Source organism: Somniosus microcephalus, chromosome 14, assembly GCF_052327205.1.
Source record: "Somniosus microcephalus isolate GS21.2 chromosome 14, FLI_Smic_1.0, whole genome shotgun sequence".
NCBI classification, from domain to species: domain Eukaryota; kingdom Metazoa; phylum Chordata; class Chondrichthyes; order Squaliformes; family Somniosidae; genus Somniosus; species Somniosus microcephalus.
In genome coordinates, this window is record NC_141000.1 from 26,928,089 (window position 1) to 26,951,498 (window position 23,410).

The following is a 23,410-nucleotide window of genomic DNA, read 5'->3' on the forward strand; positions in this document are numbered from 1 at the left end:
TCCCCGTCCAATTCAAACTGGCACTCTCCTCGTCCAATTAAAACTGGCACTCTCCCCGTTCAATTAAAACTGGCACTCTCCCCATCCAATTAAAACTGGCACTCTCTCCGTCCAATTCAAACTGGCACTCTCCCCGTCCAATTCAAACTGGCACTCTCCCCGTCCAATTAAAACTGGCGCTCTCCCCGTCCAATTAAAACTGGCACTCTCCCCGTCCAATTAAAACTGGCACACTCACCGTCCAATTCAAACTGGCACTCTCCCCATCCAATTCAAACTTGCACTCTCCCCGTCCAATTCAAACTGGCACTCTCCCCATCCAATTAAAACTGGCACACTCACCGTCCAATTAAAACTGGCACTCTCCCCGTCCAATTCAAACTGGCACTCTCCTCGTCCAATTAAAACTGGCACTCTCCCCGTCCAATTAAAACTGGCACTCTCCCCATCCAATTAAAACTGGCACTCTCCACGTCCAATTCAAAGTGGCACTCTCCCCGTCCAATTCAAACTGGCACTCTCCCCGTCCAATTCAAACTGGTACTCTCCCCGTCCAATTCAAACTGGCACTCTCCCCGCCCAATTAAAACTGGCACTCTCCCCGTCCAATTAAAACTGGCACTCTCCCCGTCCAATTAAAACTGGCACTCTCCCCGTCCAATTTAAACTGGCACTCTCCCCGTCCAATTCAAACTGGCACTCTCCCCGCCCAATTAAAACTGGCACTCTCCCCGTCCAATTCAAACTGGCGCTCTCCCCATGCAATTCAAACTGGCACTCTCCCCGTCCAATTCAAACTGGCACTCTCCCCGTCCAATTCAAACTGGCTCTCTCCCCATCCAATTCAAAGTGGCACTCTCCCCATCCAATTCATACTGGCACTCTCTCCCCGTCCAATTCAAACGGGCGCTCTCCCCGTCCAATTCAAACCGCCACTCTCCCCGTCCAATTGAAACTGGCTCTCTTCCCGTCCAATTCAAACTGCCACTCTCCCCGTCCAATTCAAACTGGCACTCTCCCCGTCCAATTCAAACTGGCACTCTCCCCGTCCAATTCAAACTGGCACTCTCCCCGTCCAATTAAAACTGGCACTCTCCCTGTCCAATTCAAACTGGCACTCTCCCCGTCCAATTGAAACTGGCACTCTCCCCGTCCAATTAAAACTGGCACTCTCACCGTCCAATTCAAACTGGCACTCTCCCCGTCCAATTCAAACTGGCACTATCCCCGTCCAATTCAAACTGGCACTCTCCCCGTCCAATTAAAACTGGCACTCTCCCCGTCCAATTAAAACTGGCACTCTCCCCGTCCAATTAAAACTGGCACTCTCACCGTCCAATTCAAACTGGCACTCTCCCCGTCCAATTCAAACTGGCACTCTCCCCGTCCAATTCAAACTGGCACTCTCCCCGTCCAATTAAAACTGGCACTCTCCCCGTCCAATTCAAACTGGCACTCTCCCCATCCAATTAAAACAGGCACTCTCCCCGTCCAATTCAAACTGGCACTCTCCCCATCCAATTCAAACAGGCACTCTCCCCGTCCAATTGAAACTGGCACGCTCCCCGTCCAATTAAATCTGGCACACGCACTGTCCAATTAGAACTGGCACTCCCCCCGTCCAATTCAAACTTGCACTCTCCTCGTCCAATTCAAACTGGCACACTCCCCGTCCAATTAAACCTGGCACTCTCCCCGTCCAATTCAAACTGGCACTCTCCTCGTCCAATTCAAACTGGCACTCTCCCTGTCCAATTAAATCTGGCGCTCTCCCCGTCCAATTCAAACTGGCACTCTCCCAGTCCAATTCAAACTGGCACTCTCCCCGTCCAATTAAAACTTACACTCTTCCCGTCCAATTAAAACTGGCACTCTCCCCGTCCAATTAAAACTGGCACTCTCCCCGTCCAATTCAAACTGGCACTCTCCCCGTCCAATTAAAACTGGCACTCTCCCCGTCCAATTCAAACTGGCACTCTCCCCGTCCAATTAAAACTGGCACTCTCCACGTCCAATTCAAACTGGCACTCTCCCCGTCCAATTCAAACTGGCACTCTCCCCGTCCAATTTAAACTGGCACTCTCCCCGTCCAATTCAAACTGGCACTCTCCCCGTCCAATTCAAACTGGCACTCTCCACGTCCAATTCAAACTGGCACTCTCCCCATTCCAGTTCAAACCGGCACTCTCCCCATCCAGTTCTAACTGGCACTCTCCCTGTCGAATTCAAACTGGCACTCTCCCCGTCCAATTAAAACTGGCACACTCGCCATCCAATTAAAACTGGCACTCTCCCCATCCAATTAAAACTGGCACTCTCCCCGTCCAATTCAAACTGGCACTCTCCCTGTCGAATTCAAACTGGCACTCTCCCCGTCCAATTAAAACAGGCACTCTCCCCATCCAATTAAAACTGGCACACTCCCCATCCAATTAAAACTGGCACTCTCCCCATCCAATTAAAACTGTCAATCTCCCCATCCAAATCAAACTGGCACTCTCCCCGTCCAATTAAAACTGGCACTCTCCCCGTCCAATTAAAACTGGCACACTCCCCATCCAATTAAAACTGGCATTCTCCCCGTCCAATTAAATCTGTCACTCTCCCCATCCAATTCAAACTGGCACTCTCCCCGTCCAATTCAAACTGGCACTCTCCCCGTTCGATTGAAACAGGCACTCTCCCCGTCCAATTCAAACTGGCACTCTCCCCGCCCAATTAAAACTGGCACTCTCCCCGTCCAATTCAAACTGGCGCGCTCCCCATCCAATTCAAACTGGCACTCTCCCCGTTCAATTCAAACTGGCACTCTCCCCGTCCAATTAGAACCGGCACTCTCCCCATCCAATTCAAACTGGCACTCTCCCCGTCCAATTAGAACTGGCACTCTCCCCATCCAATTCAAATTGGCACTCTCCCCATCCAATTCAAATTGGCACTCTCCCCATCCAATTCAAACTGGCACTCTCTCCCCGTCCAATTCAAACTGGCACTCTCCCCGTCCAATTCAAACCTGCGCTCTCCCCGTCCAATTCAAACGGCACTCTCCCCGTCCAATTCAAACTGGCACTCTCTCCCCGTCCAATTCAAACTGGCACTCTCCCCGTCCAATTCAAACCGGCACTCTCCCCGTCCAATTCAAACTGGCACTCTCCCCGTCCAATTCAAACTGGCACTCTCCCCGTCCAATTCAAACTGGCACTCTCCCCATCCAATTAAAAGTGGCACTCTCCCCATCCAAATAAAACTGGCACTCTCCCCGTCCAATTCAAACTGGCACTCTCCCCGTCCAATTAAAACTGGCACTCTCCCCGTCCAATTCAAACTGGCACACTCCCCGTCCAAGTAAAACTGGCACTCTCCTCGTCCAATTCAAACTTGCACTCTCCCTGTCCAATTAAAACTGGCACTCTCCCCGTCCAATTCAAACTGGCACTCTCCCCGTCCAATTCAAACTGGCAATCTTCCCGTCCAATTCAAATTGGCACTCTTCCCGTCCAATTAAAACTGGCACTCTACCCGTCCAATTGAAACTGGCACTCTCCCCGTCCAATTCAAACTGGCACTCTCCCCGTCCAATTAAAACTGGCACTCACCCCGTCCAATTAAAACTGGCACTCTCCACATCCAATTCAAACCGGCCCTCTCCCCATCCAATTCAAACTGGCACTCTCTCCCCGTCCAATTCAAACTGGCACTCTCCCCATCCAGTTAAAACTGGCACTCTCCCTGTCGAATTCAAACTGGCACTCTCCCCATCCACTTCAAACTGGCACTCTCCCCGTCCAAATCAAACTGGCACTCTCCCCGTCCAATTCAAACTGGCTCTCTCCCCGTCCAATTCAAACTGGCACCCTCCCCGTCCAATTCAAACTGGCGCTCTCCCCATCCAATTCAATCTGGCACTCTCCCCGTCCAATTAAAACTGGTACTCTCCCCGTCCGATTAAAACTGGCACACTCCCCATCCAATTAAAACAGGCACTCTCCCCATCCAAATAAAACTGGCACTCTCCCCGTCCAATTCAAACTGGCACTCCCTCCCCGCCCAATTCAAACGGGCACTCTCCCCATCCAATTCAAATTGGCACTCTCCCCGTCGAATTCAAACTGGCACTCTCCCCATCCAATTCAAACTGGTACTCTCCCCGCCCAATTAAAACTGGCACTCTCCCCGTCCAATTCAAACTGGCACTCTCCCCGTTCAATTCAAACTGGCACTCTCCCCGTCCAATTCAAACTGGCACTCTCCCCATCCAATTCAAACTGGCACTCTCCCCATCCAATTCAAACTGGCACTCTCTCCCCGTCCAATGCAAACTGGCACTCTCCCCGTCCAATTCAAACCGGCGCTCTCCGCGTCCAATTCAAACTGGCACTCTCCCCGTCCAATTCAAACTGGCACTCTCTCCCCGTCCAATTCAAACTGGCACTCTCCCCGTCCAATTCAAACCGGCACTCTCCCAGTCCAATTCAAACTGGCACTCTCCCCATCCAATTCAAACTGGCACTCTCCCCGTCCAATTAAAACTGGCACTCTCCCCGTCCAATTAAAACTGGCACTCTCCCTGTCCAATTCAAACTGGCACTCTCCCCGTCCAATTAAAACTGGCACTCTCCCCGTACAATTAAAACTGGCACTCTCCCCGTCCAATTCAAACTGGCACTCTCCCCGTTCAATTGAAACTGGCGCTCTCCCCGTCCAATTCAAACTGGCGCTCTCCCCGTCCAATTCAAACTGGCACTCTCCCCGTCCAATTCAAACTGGCACTCTCCCCGTCCAATTCCCGTCCAATTCAAACTGTCACTCTCCCCATCCAATGAAAACTGGCACTCTCCCCATCCAATTAAAACTGACACACTCACCGTCCAATGAAAATTGGCACTCTCCACGTCCAATTCAAACTGGCACTCTCCTCGTCCAATTAAAACTGGCACTCTTCCCGTCCAATTCAAACTGGCACTCTCCTCGTCCAATTCAAACTGGCACTCTCCCCATCCAATACAAACTGGCACTCTCCCCGTCCAATTCAAACTGGCACTCTTCCGGTCCAATTAAAACTGGTACTCTCCCCGTCCAATTAAAACTGGCACTCTCCCCGTCCAATTCAAACTGGCACTCTCCTCGTCCAATTAAAACTGGCACTCTTCCCGTCCAATTCAAAGTGGCACTCTCCCCGTCCAATTAAAACTGGCACTCTCCCCGTCCAATTCAAACTGGCACTCTCCCCGTCCAATTCAAACTGGCACTCTCCCCGTCCAATTCAAACTGGCACTCTCCCCGTCCAATTCAAACTGGCACTCTCCCCGTCCATTTCAAACTGGCACACTCCCCGTCCAATTAAAACTGGCACTCTCCCCGTCCAATTAAAACTGGCACGCTCCCCGTCCAATTAAAACTGGCACGCTCCCCGTCCAATTCAAACTGGCACTCTCCCCGCCCAATTAAAACTGGCACTCTCCGCGTCCAATTCAAATTGGCGCGATCGCCATGCAATTCAAACTGGCACTCTCCCCGTCCAAATAAAACTGGCACTCTCCCCGTCCAATTCAAACTGGCACTCTCCCCGTCCAATTAAAACTGGCACTCTCCCCGTCCAATTCAAACTGGCACACTCCCCGTCCAATTAAAACTGGCACTCTGCTCGTCCAATTCAAACTGGCACTCTCCCTGTCCAATTAAAACTGGCACTCTCCCCGTCCAATTCAAACTGGCACTCTCCCCGTCCAATTCAAACTGGCAATCTTCCCGTCCAATTCAAATTGGCACTCTTCCCGTCCAATTAAAACTGGCACTCTACCCGTCCAATTGAAACTGGCACTCTCCCCGTCCAATTCAAACTGGCACTCTCCCCGTCCAATTAAAACTGGCACTCACCCCGTCCAATTAAAACTGGCACTCTCCACATCCAATTCAAACCGGCACTCTCCCCATCCAATTCAAACTGGCACTCTCTCCCCGTCCAATTCAAACTGGCACTCTCCCCATCCAGTTAAAACTGGCACTCTCCCTGTCGAATTCAAACTGGCACTGTCCCCATCCACTTCAAACTGGCACTCTCCCCGTCCAAATCAAACTGGCACTCTCCCCGTCCAATTCAAACTGGCTCTCTCCCCGTCCAATTCAAACTGGCACCCTCCCCGTCCAATTCAAACTGGCGCTCTCCCCATCCAATTCAATCTGGCACTCTCCCCGTCCAATTAAAACTGGCACTCTCCCCGTCCAATTAAAACTGGCACACTCCCCATCCAATTAAAACAGGCACTCTCCCCATCCAAATAAAACTGGCACTCTCCCCGTCGAATTCAAACTGGCACTCTCCCCATCCAATTCAAACTGGCACTCTCCCCGCCCAATTAAAACTGGCACTCTCCCCGTCCAATTCAAACTGGCACTCTCCCCGTTCAATTCAAACTGGCACTCTCCCCGTCCAATTCAAACTGGCACTCTCCCCATCCAATTCAAACTGGCACTCTCCCCATCCAATTCAAACTGGCACTCTCTCCCCGTCCAATGCAAACTGGCACTCTCCCCGTCCAATTCAAACCGGCGCTCTCCGCGTCCAATTCAAACTGGCACTCTCCCCGTCCAATTCAAACTGGCACTCTCTCCCCGTCCGATTAAAACTGGCACTCTCCCCGTCCAATTCAAACCGGCACTCTCCCAGTCCAATTCAAACTGGCACTCTCCCCATCCAATTCAAACTGGCACTCTCCCCGTCCAATTCAAACTGGCACTCTCCCCGTCCAATTAAAACTGGCACTCTCCCCGTCCAATTCAAACTGGCACTCTCCCTGTCCAATTCAAACTGGCACTCTCCCCGTCCAATTAAAACTGGCACTCTCCCCGTACATTTAAAACTGGCACTCTCCCCGTCCAATTCAAAGTGGCACTCTCCCCGTTCAATTGAAACTGGCGCTCTCCCCGTCCAATTCAAACTGGCGCTCTCCCCGTCCAATTCAAACTGGCACTCTCCCCGTCCAATTCAAACTGGCACTCTCCCCGTCCAATTCCCGTCCAATTCAAACTGTCACTCTCCCCATCCAATGAAAACTGGCACTCTCCCCATCCAATTAAAACTGGCACACTCACCGTCCAATTAAAATTGGCACTCTCCACGTCCAATTCAAACTGGCACTCTCCTCGTCCAATTAAAACTGGCACTCTTCCCGTCCAATTCAAACTGGCACTCTCCTCGTCCAATTCAAACTGGCACTCTCCCCATCCAATACAAACTGGCACTCTCCCCGTCCAATTCAAACTGGCACTCTTCCGGTCCAATTAAAACTGGTACTCTCCCCGTCCAATTAAAACTGGCACTCTCCCCGTCCAATTCAAACTGGCACTCTCCTCGTCCAATTAAAACTGGCACTCTTCCCGTCCAATTCAAAGTGGCACTCTCCCCGTCCAATTAAAACTGGCACTCTCCCCGTCCAATTCAAACTGGCACTCTCCCCGTCCAATTCAAACTGGCACTCTCCCCGTCCAATTCAAACTGGCACTCTCCCCGTCCAATTCAAACTGGCACTCTCCCCGTCCAATTCAAACTGGCACACTCCCCGTCCAATTAAAACTGGCACTCTCCCCGTCCAATTAAAACTGGCACTCTCCCCGTCCAATTAAAACTGGCACGCTCCCCGTCCAATTCAAACTGGCACTCTCCCCGCCCAATTAAAACTGGCACTCTCCGCGTCCAATTCAAATTGGCGCGATCGCCATGCAATTCAAACTGGCACTCTCCCCGTCCAATTCAAACTGGCACTCTCCCCGTCCAATTCAAACTGGCACTCTCTCCGTCCAATTATAACTGGCACTCTCGCCATCCAATTCAAACTGGCACTCTCCCCGTCCAATTCAAACTGGCGCTCTCCCCGTCCAATTGAAACCGGCACTCTCCCCGTCCAATTCAAACTGGCACTCTTCCCGTCCAATTCAAAATGGCACTCTTCCCGTCCAATTCAAAATGGCACTCTCCCCGTCCAATTCAAACTGGCACTCTTCCCGTCCAATTAAAACTGGCACTCTTCCCGTCCAATTCAAAATGGCACTCTCCCCGTCCAATTCAAACTGGCACTCTCCCCGTCCAATTAAAACTGGCACTCTCCCTGTCCAATTAAAACTGGCACTCTCCCCGTCCAATTAACACTGGCACTCTCCCCGTCCAATTAACACTGGCACTCTCCCCGTCCAATTCAAACTGGCACTCTCCTCGTCCAATTCAAACTGGCACTCTCCCCGTCCATTTCAAACTGGCACTCTCCCCGTCCAATTCAAACTGGCACTCTCTCCCCGTCCAATTCAAACTGGCGCTCTCCCCGTCCAATTAAAACTGGCACTCTCCCCGTCCAATTCAAACTGGCACTCTTCCCGTCCAATTCAAACTGGCACTCTCCCCGTCCAATTAAAACTGGCACTCTCCCCGTCCAATTCAAACTGGCACTTTCCCCATCCAATTCAAACTGGCACTCCCCCCGTCCAATTAAAACTGGCACTCTCCCCGTCCAATTAAAACTGGCACTCTCCCCGTCCAATTCAAACTGGCACTCTCCCCATCCAATTAAAACTGGCACTCTCCCTGTCCAATTAAAACTGGCACTCTCCCTGTCCTATTAAAACTGGCACTCTCCCCGTCCAATTAAAACTGGCACTCTCCCCGTCCAATTGAAACTGGCACTCTCACCGTCCAATTCAAACTGGCACTCTCCCCGTCCAATTCAAACTGGCACTATCCCCGTCCAATTCAAACTGCACTCTCCCCGTCCAATTAAAACTGGCACTCTCCCCGTCCAATTAAAACTGGCACTCTCCCCGTCCAATTAAAACTGGCACTCTCACCGTCCAATTCAAACTGGCACTCTCCCCGTCCAATTCAAACTGGCACTCTCCCCGTCCAATTCAAACTGGCACTCTCCCCGTCCAATTAAAACTGGCACTCTCCCCGTCCAATTCAAACTGGCACTCTCCCCATCCAATTAAAACAGGCACTCTCCCCGTCCAATTCAAACTGGCACTCTCCCCATCCAATTCAAACAGGCACTCTCCCCGTCCAATTGAAACTGGCACGCTCCCCGTCCAATTAAATCTGGCACACGCACTGTCCAATTAGAACTGGCACTCCCCCCGTCCAATTCAAACTTGCACTCTCCTCGTCCAATTCAAACTGGCACACTCCCCGTCCAATTAAACCTGGCACTCTCCCCGTCCAATTCAAACTGGCACTCTCCTCGTCCAATTCAAACTGGCACTCTCCCTGTCCAATTAAATCTGGCGCTCTCCCCGTCCAATTCAAACTGGCACTCTCCCAGTCCAATTCAAACTGGCACTCTCCCCGTCCAATTAAAACTTACACTCTTCCCGTCCAATTAAAACTGGCACTCTCCCCGTCCAATTAAAACTGGCACTCTCCCCGTCCAATTCAAACTGGCACTCTCCCCGTCCAATTAAAACTGGCACTCTCCCCGTCCAATTCAAACTGGCACTCTCCCCGTCCAATTAAAACTGGCACTCTCCACGTCCAATTCAAACTGGCACTCTCCCCGTCCAATTCAAACTGGCACTCTCCCCGTCCAATTTAAACTGGCGCTCTCCCCGTCCAATTCAAACTGGCACTCTCCCCGTCCAATTCAAACTGGCACTCTCCCCGTCCAATTCCCGTCCAATTCAAACTGTCACTCTCCCCATCCAATGAAAACTGGCACTCTCCCCATCCAATTAAAACTGGCACACTCACCGTCCAATTAAAATTGGCACTCTCCACGTCCAATTCAAACTGGCACTCTCCTCGTCCAATTAAAACTGGCACTCTTCCCGTCCAATTCAAACTGGCACTCTCCTCGTCCAATTCAAACTGGCACTCTCCCCATCCAATACAAACTGGCACTCTCCCCGTCCAATTCAAACTGGCACTCTTCCGGTCCAATTAAAACTGGTACTCTCCCCGTCCAATTAAAACTGGCACTCTCCCCGTCCAATTCAAACTGGCACTCTCCTCGTCCAATTAAAACTGGCACTCTTCCCGTCCAATTCAAAGTGGCACTCTCCCCGTCCAATTAAAACTGGCACTCTCCCCGTCCAATTCAAACTGGCACTCTCCCCGTCCAATTCAAACTGGCACTCTCCCCGTCCAATTCAAACTGGCACTCTCCCCGTCCAATTCAAACTGGCACTCTCCCCGTCCAATTCAAACTGGCACACTCCCCGTCCAATTAAAACTGGCACTCTCCCCGTCCAATTAAAACTGGCACTCTCCCCGTTCAATTAAAACTGGCACGCTCCCCGTCCAATTCAAACTGGCACTCTCCCCGCCCAATTAAAACTGGCACTCTCCGCGTCCAATTCAAATTGGCGCGATCGCCATGCAATTCAAACTGGCACTCTCCCCGTCCAATTCAAACTGGCACTCTCCCCGTCCAATTCAAACTGGCACTCTCTCCGTCCAATTATAACTGGCACTCTCGCCATCCAATTCAAACTGGCACTCTCCCCGTCCAATTCAAACTGGCGCTCTCCCCGTCCAATTCAAACCGGCACTCTCCCCGTCCAATTCAAACTGGCACTCTTCCCGTCCAATTCAAAATGGCACTCTTCCCGTCCAATTCAAAATGGCACTCTCCCCGTCCAATTCAAACTGGCACTCTTCCCGTCCAATTAAAACTGGCACTCTTCCCGTCCAATTCAAAATGGCACTCTCCCCGTCCAATTCAAACTGGCACTCTCCCCGTCCAATTAAAACTGGCACTCTCCCTGTCCAATTAAAACTGGCACTCTCCCCGTCCAATTAACACTGGCACTCTCCCCGTCCAATTAACACTGGCACTCTCCCCGTCCAATTCAAACTGGCACTCTCCTCGTCCAATTCAAACTGGCACTCTCCCCGTCCATTTCAAACTGGCACTCTCCCCGTCCAATTCAAACTGGCAGTCTCTCCCCGTCCAATTCAAACTGGCGCTCTCCCCGTCCAATTAAAACTGGCACTCTCCCCGTCCAATTCAAACTGGCACTCTTCCCGTCCAATTCAAACTGGCACTCTCCCCGTCCAATTAAAACTGGCACTCTCCCCGTCCAATTCAAACTGGCACTTTCCCCATCCAATTCAAACTGGCACTCCCCCCGTCCAATTAAAACTGGCACTCTCCCCGTCCAATTAAAACTGGCACTCTCCCCGTCCAATTCAAACTGGCACTCTCCCCATCCAATTAAAACTGGCACTCTCCCTGTCCAATTAAAACTGGCACTCTCCCCGTCCTATTAAAACTGGCACTCTCCCCGTCCAATTAAAACTGGCACTCTCCCCGTCCAATTAAATCTGGCACTCTCCCCGTCCAATTCAAACTGGCACGCTCCCCGCGCAATTAAAACTGGCACTCTCCCCGTCCAATTAAAACTGGCACTCTCCCCGTCCAATTCAAACTGTCACTCTCCCCGTCCAATTCAAACTGGCACTATCACCGTCCAATTAAAACTGGCACTCTCCCCATCCAATTCAAACTGGCACTCTCCCCGTCCAATTCAAACTGGCACTCTTCCCGTCCAATTCAAACTGGCACTCTCCCCGTCCAATTCAAACTGGCACTCTCCTCGTCCAATTAATACTGGCACACTCCCCGTCCAATTAAAACTGGCACTCTCCCCGTCCAATTCAAACTGGCACTCTCCTCGTCCAATTCAAAATGGCACTCTCCCTGTCCAATTAAAACTGGCACTCTCCCCGTCCAATTCAAACTGGCACTCTCCCCGTCCAATTCAAACTGTCACTCTCCCCGTCCAATTCAAACTGGCACTATCACCGTCCAATTAAAACTGGCACTCTCCCCATCCAATTCAAACTGGCACTCTCCCCGTCCAATTCAAACTGGCACTCTTCCCGTCCAATTCAAACTGGCACTCTCCCCGTCCAATTCAAACTGGCACTCTCCTCGTCCAATTAAAACTGGCACACTCCCCGTCCAATTAAAACTGGCACTCTCCCCGTCCAATTCAAACTGGCACTCTCCTCGTCCAATTCAAAATGGCACTCTCCCTGTCCAATTAAAACTGGCACTCTCCCCGTCCAATTAAAACTGGCACTCTCCCCGTCCAATTCAAACTGGCACTCTCCCCGTCCAATTCAAACTGTCACTCTCCCCGCCCAATTCAAACTGGCACTATCACCGTCCAATTAAAACTGGCTCTCTCCCCATCCAATTCAAACTGGCACTCTCCCCGTCCAATTCAAACTGGCACTCTTCCCGTCCAATTCAAACTGGCACTCTCCCCGTCCAATTCAAACTGGCACTCTCCTCGTCCAATTAAAACTGGCACACTCCCCGTCCAATTAAAACTGGCACTCTCCCCGTCCAATTCAAACTGGCACTCTCCTCGTCCAATTCAAAATGGCACTCTCCCTGTCCAATTAAAACTGGCACTCTCCCCGTCCAATTCAAACTGGCACTCTCCCCGTCCAATTCAAACTGTCACTCTCCCCGTCCAATTCAAACTGGCACTATCACCGTCCAATTAAAACTGGCACTCTCCCCATCCAATTCAAACTGGCACTCTCCCCGTCCAATTCAAACTGGCACTCTTCCCGTCCAATTCAAACTGGCACTCTCCCCGTCCAATTCAAACTGGCACTCTCCTCGTCCAATTAAAACTGGCACACTCCCCGTCCAATTAAAACTGGCACTCACCCCGTCCAATTCAAACTGGCACTCTCCTCGTCCAATTCAAAATGGCACTCTCCCTGTCCAATTAAAACTGGCACTCTCCCCGTCCAATTAAAACTGCCACTCTCCCCGTCCAATTCAAACTGGCACTCTCCCCGTCCAATTCAAACTGGCACTCTCCCCGTCCAATTAAAACTGGCACTCTCCCCATCCAATTAAAACTGGCACTCTCCCCGTCCAATTCAAACTGGCACTCTCCCCGTGCAATTAAAACTGGCACTCTCCCCGTCCAATTCAAACTGGCACTCTCCCCGTCCAATTAAAACAGGCACTCTCCATGTCCAATTCAAACTGGCACTCTCCCCGTCCAATTCAAACTGGCACTCTCCCCGTCCAATTTAAACTGGCACTCTCCCCGTCCAATTCAAACTGGCACTCTCCCCGTCCAATTCAAACTGGCACTCTCCACGTCCAATTCAAACTGGCACTCTCCCCATTCCAATTCAAACTGGCACTCTCCCCATCCAGTTATAACTGGCACTCTCGCTGTCGAATTCAAACTGGCACTCTCTCCCCGTCCAATTCAAACTGGCACTCTCCCCGTCCAATTCAAACCGGCACTCTCCCCGTCCAATTCAAACTGGCACTCTCCCCGTCCAATTCAAACTGGCACTCTCCCCGTCCAATTCAAACTGGCACTCTCCCCATCCAATTAAAAGTGGCACTCTCCCCATCCAAATAAAACTGGCACTCTCCCCGTCCAATTCAAACTGGCACTCTCCCCGTCCAATTCAAACTGGCACTCTTCCCGTCCAATTCAAACTGGCACTCTCCCCGTCCAATTCAAACTGGCACTCTCCTCGTCCAATTAAAACTGGCACACTCCCCGTCCAATTAAAACTGGCACTCTCCCCGTCCAATTCAAACTGGCACTCTCCTCGTCCAATTCAAAATGGCACTCTCCCTGTCCAATTAAAACTGGCACTCTCCCCGTCCAATTAAAACTGGCACTCTCCCCGTCCAATTCAAACTGGCACTCTCCCCGTCCAATTCAAACTGGCACTCTCCCCGTCCAATTAAAACTGGCACTCTCCCCATCCAATTAAAACTGGCACTCTCCCCGTCCAATTCAAACTGGCAGTCTCCCCGTGCAATTAAAACTGGCACTCTCCCCGTCCAATTCAAACTGGCACTCTCCCCGTCCAATTAAAACAGGCACTCTCCATGTCCAATTCAAACTGGCACTCTCCCCGTCCAATTCAAACTGGCACTCTCCCCGTCCAATTTAAACTGGCACTCTCCCCGTCCAATTCAAACTGGCACTCTCCCCGTCCAATTCAAACTGGCACTCTCCACGTCCAATTCAAACTGGCACTCTCCCCATTCCAATTCAAACTGGCACTCTCCCCATCCAGTTATAACTGGCACTCTCCCCGTCTAATTCAAACTGGCACTCTCCCCGTCCAATTCAAACTGGCACTCTCCCCATCCAATTAAAAGTGGCACTCTCCCCATCCAAATAAAACTGGCACTCTCCCCGTCCAATTCAAACTGGCACTCTCCCCGTCCAATTAAAACTGGCACTCTCCCCGTCCAATTCAAACTGGCACACTCCCCGTCCAATTAAAACTGGCACTCTCCTCGTCCAATTCAAACTGGCGCTCTCCCTGTCCAATTAAAACTGGCACTCTCCCCGTCCAATTCAAACTGGCACTCTCCCCGTCCAATTCAAACTGGCAATCTTCCCGTCCAATTCAAATTGGCACTCTTCCCGTCCAATTAAAACTGGCACTCTACCCGTCCAATTAAAACTGGCACTCTCCCCGTCCAATTCAAACTGGCACTCTCCCCGTCCAATTAAAACTGGCACTCACCCCGTCCAATTAAAACTGGCACTCTCCACATCCAGTTAAAATTGGCACTCTCCCTGTCGAATTCAAACTGGCACTCTCCCCATCCACTTCAAACTGGCACTCTCCCCGTCCAAATCAAACTGGCACTCTCCCCGTCCAATTCAAACTGGCTCTCTCCCCGTCCAATTCAAACTGGCACCCTCCCCGTCCAATTCAAACTGGCGCTCTCCCCATCCAATTCAATCTGGCACTCTCCCCGTCCAATTAAAACTGGCACTCTCCCCGTCCAATTAAAACTGGCACACTCCCCATCCAATTAAAACAGGCACTCTCCCCATCCAAATAAAACTGGCACTCTCCCCGTCCAATTCAAACTGGCACTACCTCCCCGCCCAATTCAAACTGGCACTCTCCCCGTCCAATTCAAACTGGCACTACCTCCCCGCCCAATTCAAACTGGCACTCTCCCCGTCCAATTCAAACTGGCACTCTCCCCGTCCAATTCAAACTGGCACTCTCCCCATCCAATTCAAACTGGCACTCTCCCTGCCCAATTAAAACTGGCACTCTCCCCGTCCAATTCAAACTGGCACTCTCCCCATCCAATTCAAACTGGCACTCTCCCCATCCAATTCAAACTGGCACTCTCTCCCCGTCCAATGCAAACTGGCACTCTCCCCGTCCAATTCAAACCGGCGCTCTCCGCGTCCAATTCAAACTGGCACTCTCCCCGTCCAATTCAAACTGGCACTCTCTCCCCGTCCAATTCAAACTGGCACTCTCCCCGTCCAATTCAAACCGGCACTCTCCCAGTCCAATGCAAACTGGCACTCTCCCCATCCAATTCAAACTGGCACTCTCCCCGTCCAATTCAAACTGGCACTCTCCCCGTCCAATTAAAACTGGCACTCTCCCCGTCCAATTAAAACTGGCACTCTCCCTGTCCAATTCAAACCGGCACTCTCCCCGTCCAATTAAAACTGGCACTCTCCCCGTACAATTAAAACTGGCACTCTCCCCGTCCAATTCAAACTGGCACTCTCCCCGTTCAATTGAAACTGGCGCTCTCCCCGTCCAATTCAAACTGGCGCTCTCCCCGTCCAATTCAAACTGGCACTCTCCCCGTCCAATTCAAACTGGCACTCTCCCCGTCCAATTCCCGTCCAATTCAAACTGGCACTCTCCCCATCCAATGAAAACTGGCACTCTCCCCATCCAATTAAAACTGGCACACTCACCGTCCAATTAAAATTGGCACTCTCCACGTCCAATTCAAACTGGCACTCTCCTCGTCCAATTAAAACTGGCACTCTTCCCGTCCAATTCAAACTGGCACTCTCCTCGTCCAATTCAAACTGGCACTCTCCCCATCCAATACAAACTGGCACTCTCCCCGTCCAATTCAAACTGGCACTCTTCCGGTCCAATTAAAACTGGTACTCTCCCCATCCAATTAAAACTGGCACTCTCCCCGTCCAATTCAAACTGGCACTCTCCTCGTCCAATTAAAACTGGCACTCTTCCCGTCCAATTCAAACTGGCACTCTCCCCGTCCAATTAAAACTGGCACTCTCCCCGTCCAATTCAAACTGGCACTCTCCCCGTCCAATTCAAACTGGCACTCTCCCCGTCCAATTCAAACTGGCACTCTCCCCGTCCAATTCAAACTGGCACTCTCCCCGTCCAATTCAAACTGGCACACTCCCCGTCCAATTAAAACAGGCACTCTCCCCGTCCAATTAAAACTGGCACTCTCCCCATCCAATTCAAACTGGCACTCTCCCCGTCCAATTAAAACTGGCACTCTCCCCGTCCAATTAAAACTGGCACTCTCCCTGTCCAATTCAAACCGGCACTCTCCCCGTCCAATTAAAACTGGCACTCTCCCCGTACAATTAAAACTGGCACTCTCCCCGTCCAATTCAAACTGGCACTCTCCCCGTTCAATTGAAACTGGCGCTCTCCCCGTCCAATTCAAACTGGCGCTCTCCCCGTCCAATTCAAACTGGCACTCTCCCCGTCCAATTCAAACTGGCACTCTCCCCGTCCAATTCCCGTCCAATTCAAACTGTCACTCTCCCCATCCAATGAAAACTGGCACTCTCGCCATCCAATTAAAACTGGCACACTCACCGTCCAATTAAAATTGGCACTCTCCACGTCCAATTCAAACTGGCACTCTCCTCGTCCAATTAAAACTGGCACTCTTCCCGTCCAATTCAAACTGGCACTCTCCTCGTCCAATTCAAACTGGCACTCTCCCCATCCAATACAAACTGGCACTCTCCCCGTCCAATTCAAACTGGCACTCTTCCGGTCCAATTAAAACTGGTACTCTCCCCATCCAATTAAAACTGGCACTCTCACCGTCCAATTCAAACTGGCACTCTCCTCGTCCAATTAAAACTGGCACTCTTCCCGTCCAATTCAAACTGGCACTCTCCCCGTCCAATTAAAACTGGCACTCTCCCCGTCCAATTCAAACTGGCACTCTCCCCGTCCAATTCAAACTGGCACTCTGCCCGTCCAATTCAAACTGGCACTCTCCCCGTCCAATTCAAACTGGCACTCTCCCCGTCCAATTCAAACTGGCACACTCCCCGTCCAATTAAAACTGGCACTCTCCCCGTCCAATTAAAACTGGCACTCTCCCCGTCCAATTAAAACTGGCACGCTCCCCGTCCAATTCAAACTGGCACTCTCCCCGCCCAATTAAAACTGGCACTCTCCGCGTCCAATTCAAATTGGCGCGATCGCCATGCAATTCAAACTGGCACTCTCCCCGTCCAATTCAAACTGGCACTCTCCCCGTCCAATTAAAACTGGCACTCTCCCCGTCCAATTAAAACTGGCACTCTCCCCGTCCAATTCAAACTGGCACTCTCCCCATCCAATTAAAACTGGCACTCTCCCCGTCCAATTAAAACTGGCACTCTCCCCGTCCTATTAAAACTGGCACTCTCCCCGTCCAATTAAAACTGGCACTCTCCCCGTCCAATTAAATCTGGCACTCTCCCCGTCCAATTCAAACTGGCACGCTCCCCGCCCAATTAAAACTGGCACTCTCCCCGTCCAATTAAAACTGGCACTCTCCCCGTCCAATTCAAACTGTCACTCTCCCCGTCCAATTCAAACTGGCACTATCACCGTCCAATTAAAACTGGCACTCTCCCCATCCAATTCAAACTGGCACTCTCCCCGTCCAATTCAAACTGGCACTCTTCCCGTCCAATTCAAACTGGCACTCTCCCCGTCCAATTCAAACTGGCACTCTCCTCGTCCAATTAAAACTGGCACACTCCCCGTCCAATTAAAACTGGCACTCTCCCCGTCCAATTCAAACTGGCACTCTCCTCGTCCAATTCAAAATGGCACTCTCCCTGTCCAATTAAAACTGGCACTCTCCCCGTCCAATTCAAACTGGCACTCTCCCCGTCCAATTCAAACTGGCACTCTTCCCGTCCAATTCAAATTGGCACTCTTCCCGTCCAATTAAAACTGGCACTCTCCCCGTCCAATTAAAACTGGCACTCTCCCCGTCCAATTCAAACTGGCACTCTCCCCGTCCAATTCAAACTGGCACTCTCCCCGTCCAATTAAAACTGGCACTCTCCCCATCCAATTAAAACTGGCACTCTCCCCGTCCAATTCAAACTGGCACTCTCCCCGTGCAATTAAAACTGGCACTCTCCCCGTCCAATTCAAACTGGCACTCTCCCAGTCCAATTAAAACTGGCACTCTCCACGTCCAATTCAAACTGGCACTCTCCCCGTCCAATTCAAACTGGCACTCTCCCCGTCCAATTTAAACTGGCACTCTCCCCGTCCAATTCAAACTGGCACTCTCCCCGTCCAATTCAAACTGGCACTCTCCACGTCCAATTCAAACTGGCACTCTCCCCATTCCAATTCAAACTGGCACTCTCCCCATCCAGTTATAACTGGCACTCTCGCTGTCGAATTCAAACTGGCACTCTCCCCGTCCAATTAAAACTGGCACACTCCCCATCCAATTAAAACTGGCACTCTCCCCATCCAATTCAAACTGGCACTCTCTCCCCGTCCAATTCAAACTGGCACTCTCCCCGTCCAATTCAAACCTGCGCTCTCCCCGTCCAATTCAAACTGGCACTCTCCCCGTCCAATTCAAACTGGCACTCTCTCCCCGTCCAATTCAAACTGGCACTCTCCCCTTCCAATTCAAACCGGCACTCTCCCCGTCCAATTCAAACTGGCACTCTCCCCGTCCAATTCAAACTGGCACTCTCCCCGTCCAATTCAAACTGGCACTCTCCCCATCCAATTAAAAGTGGCACTCTCCCCATCCAAATAAAACTGGCACTCTCCCCGTCCAATTCAAACTGGCACTCTCCCCGTCCAATTAAAGCTGGCACTCTCCCCATCCAATTAAAACTGGCACTCTCCCCGTCCAATTCAAACTGGCACTCTCCCCGTGCAATTAAAACTGGCACTCTCCCCGTCCAATTCAAACTGGCACTCTCCCCGTCCAATTAAAACTGGCACTCTCCACGTCCAATTCAAACTGGCACTCTCCCCGTCCAATTCAAACTGGCACTCTTCCCGTCCAATTCAAACTGGCACTCTCCTCGTCCAATTCAAACTGGCACTCTCCCCATCCAATACAAACTGGCACTCTCCCTGTCCAATTCAAACTGGCACTCTTCCGGTCCAATTAAAACTGGTACTCTCCCCATCCAATTAAAACTGGCACTCTCCCCGTCCAATTCAAACTGGCACTCTCCTCGTCCAATTAAAACTGGCACTCTTCCCGTCCAATTCAAACTGGCACTCTCCCCGCCCAATTAAAACTGGCACTCTCCCCGTCCAATTCAAACTGGCACTCTCCCCGTCCAATTCAAACTGGCACTCTCCCCGTCCAATTCAAACTGGCACTCTCCCCGTCCAATTCAAACTGGCACTCTCCCCGTCCAATTCAAACTGGCACACTCCCCGTCCAATTAAAACTGGCACTCGCCCCGTTCAATTAAAACTGGCACTCTCCCCATCCAATTCAAACTGGCACTCTCCCCGTCCAATTCAAACTGGCACTCTCCCCGTCCAATTAAAACTGGCACTCTCCCCGTCCAATTAAAACTGGCACTCTCCCTGTCCAATTCAAACTGGCACTCTCCCCGTCCAATTAAAACTGGCACTCTCCCCGTACAATTAAAACTGGCACTCTCCCCGTCCAATTCAAACTGGCACTCTCCCCGTTCAATTGAAACTGGCGCTCTCCCCGTCCAATTCAAACAGGCGCTCTCCCCGTCCAATTCAAACTGGCACTCTCCCCGTCCAATTCAAACTGGCACTCTCCCCGTCCAATTCCCGTCCAATTCAAACTGTCACTCTCCCCATCCAATGAAAACTGGCACTCTCCCCATCCAATTAAAACTGGCACACTCACCGTCCAATTAAAATTGGCACTCTCCACGTCCAATTCAAACTGGCACTCTCCTCGTCCAATTAAAACTGGCACTCTTCCCGTCCAATTCAAACTGGCACTCTCCTCGTCCAATTCAAACTGGCACTCTCCCCATCCAATACAAACTGGCACTCTCCCCGTCCAATTCAAACTGGCACTCTTCCGGTCCAATTAAAACTGGTACTCTCCCCATCCAATTAAAACTGGCACTCTCCCCGTCCAATTCAAACTGGCACTCTCCTCGTCCAATTAAAACTGGCACTCTTCCCGTCCAATTCAAACTGGCACTCTCCCCGTCCAATTAAAACTGGCACTCTCCCCGTCCAATTCAAACTGGCACTCTCCCCGTCCAATTCAAACTGGCACTCTCCCCGTCCAATTCAAACTGGCACTCTCCCCGTCCAATTCAAACTGGCACTCTCCCCGTCCAATTCAAACTGGCACACTCCCCGTCCAATTAAAACTGGCACTCTCCCCGTCCAATTAAAACTGGCACTCTCCCCATCCAATTCAAACTGGCACTCTCCCCGTCCAATTAAAACTGGCACTCTCCCCGTCCAATTAAAACTGGCACTCTCCCTGTCCAATTCAAACCGGCACTCTCCCCGTCCAATTAAAACTGGCACTCTCCCCGTACAATTAAAACTGGCACTCTCCCCGTCCAATTCAAACTGGCACTCTCCCCGTTCAATTGAAACTGGCGCTCTCCCCGTCCAATTCAAACTGGCGCTCTCCCCGTCCAATTCAAACTGGCACTCTCCCCGTCCAATTCAAACTGGCACTCTCCCCGTCCAATTCCCGTCCAATTCAAACTGTCACTCTCCCCATCCAATGAAAACTGGCACTCTCGCCATCCAATTAAAACTGGCACACTCACCGTCCAATTAAAATTGGCACTCTCCACGTCCAATTCAAACTGGCACTCTCCTCGTCCAATTAAAACTGGCACTCTTCCCGTCCAATTCAAACTGGCACTCTCCTCGTCCAATTCAAACTGGCACTCTCCCCATCCAATACAAACTGGCACTCTCCCCGTCCAATTCAAACTGGCACTCTTCCGGTCCAATTAAAACTGGTACTCTCCCCATCCAATTAAAACTGGCACTCTCACCGTCCAATTCAAACTGGCACTCTCCTCGTCCAATTAAAACTGGCACTCTTCCCGTCCAATTCAAACTGGCACTCTCCCCGTCCAATTAAAACTGGCACTCTCCCCGTCCAATTCAAACTGGCACTCTCCCCGTCCAATTCAAACTGGCACTCTCCCCGTCCAATTCAAACTGGCACTCTCCCCGTCCAATTCAAACTGGCACTCTCCCCGTCCAATTCAAACTGGCACACTCCCCGTCCAATTAAAACTGGCACTCTCCCCGTCCAATTAAAACTGGCACTCTCCCCGTCCAATTAAAACTGGCACGCTCCCCGTCCAATTCAAACTGGCACTCTCCCCGCCCAATTAAAACTGGCACTCTCCGCGTCCAATTCAAATTGGCGCGATCGCCATGCAATTCAAACTGGCACTCTCCCCGTCCAATTCAAACTGGCACTCTCCCCGTCCAATTAAAACTGGCACTCTCCCCGTCCAATTAAAACTGGCACTCTCCCCGTCCAATTCAAACTGGCACTCTCCCCATCCAATTAAAACTGGCACTCTCACCGTCCAATTAAAACTGGCACTCTCCCCGTCCTATTAAAACTGGCACTCTCCCCGTCCAATTAAAACTGGCACTCTCCCCGTCCAATTAAATCTGGCACTCTCCCCGTCCAATTCAAACTGGCACGCTCCCCGCCCAATTAAAACTGGCACTCTCCCCGTCCAATTAAAACTGGCACTCTCCCCGTCCAATTCAAACTGTCACTCTCCCCGTCCAATTCAAACTGGCACTATCACCGTCCAATTAAAACTGGCACTCTCCCCATCCAATTCAAACTGGCACTCTCCCCGTCCAATTCAAACTGGCACTCTTCCCGTCCAATTCAAACTGGGACTCTCCCCGTCCAATTCAAACTGGCACTCTCCTCGTCCAATTAAAACTGGCACACTCCCCGTCCAATTAAAACTGGCACTCTCCCCGTCCAATTCAAACTGGCACTCTCCTCGTCCAATTCAAAATGGCACTCTCCCTGTCCAATTAAAACTGGCACTCTCCCCGTCCAATTCAAACTGGCACTCTCCCCGTCCAATTCAAACTGGCACTCTTCCCGTCCAATTCAAATTGGCACTCTTCCCGTCCAATTAAAACTGTCACTCTCCCCGTCCAATTAAAACTGGCACTCTCCCCGTCCAATTCAAACTGGCACTCTCCCCGTCCAATTCAAACTGGCACTCTCCCCGTCCAATTATAACTGGCACTCTCCCCGTCCAATTAAAACTGGCACTCTCCCCGTCCAATTCAAACTGGCACTCTCCCCGTGCAATTAAAACTGGCACTCTCCCCGTCCAATTCAAACTGGCACTCTCCCCGTCCAATTAAAACTGGCACTCTCCACGTCCAATTCAAACTGGCACTCTCCCCGTCCAATTCAAACTGGCACTCTCCCCGTCCAATTTAAACTGGCACTCTCCCCGTCCAATTCAAACTGGCACTCTCCCCGTCCAATTCAAACTGGCACTCTCCACGTCCAATTCAAACTGGCACTCTCCCCATTTCAATTCAAACTGGCACTCTCCCCATCCAGTTATAACTGGCACTTTCGCTGTCGAATTCAAACTGGCACTCTCCCCGTCCAATTAAAACTGGCACACTCCCCATCCAATTAAAACTGGCACTCTCCCCATCCAATTCAAACTGGCACTCTCTCCCCGTCCAATTCAAACTGGCACTCTCCCCGTCCAATTCAAACCTGCGCTCTCCCCGTCCAATTCAAACTGGCACTCTCCCCGTCCAATTCAAACTGGCACTCTCTCCCCGTCCAATTCAAACTGGCACTCTCCCCGTCCAATTCAAACCGGCACTCTCCCCGTCCAATTCAAACTGGCACTCTCCCCGTCCAATTCAAACTGGCACTCTCCCCGTCCAATTCAAACTGGCACTCTCCCCATCCAATTAAAAGTGGCACTCTCCCCATCCAAATAAAACTGGCACTCTCCCCGTCCAATTCAAACTGGCACTCTCCCCGTCCAATTAAAGCTGGCACTCTCCCCATCCAATTAAAACTGGCACTCTCCCCGTCCAATTCAAACTGGCACTCTCCCCGTGCAATTAAAACTGGCACTCTCCACGTCCAATTCAAACTGGCACTCTCCCCGTCCAATTCAAACTGGCACTCTTCCCGTCCAATTCAAACTGGCACTCTCCTCGTCCAATTCAAACTGGCACTCTCCCCATCCAATACAAACTGGCACTCTCCCCGTCCAATTCAAACTGGCACTCTTCCGGTCCAATTAAAACTGGTACTCTCCCCATCCAATTAAAACTGGCACTCTCCCCGTCCAATTCAAACTGGCACTCTCCTCGTCCAATTAAAAC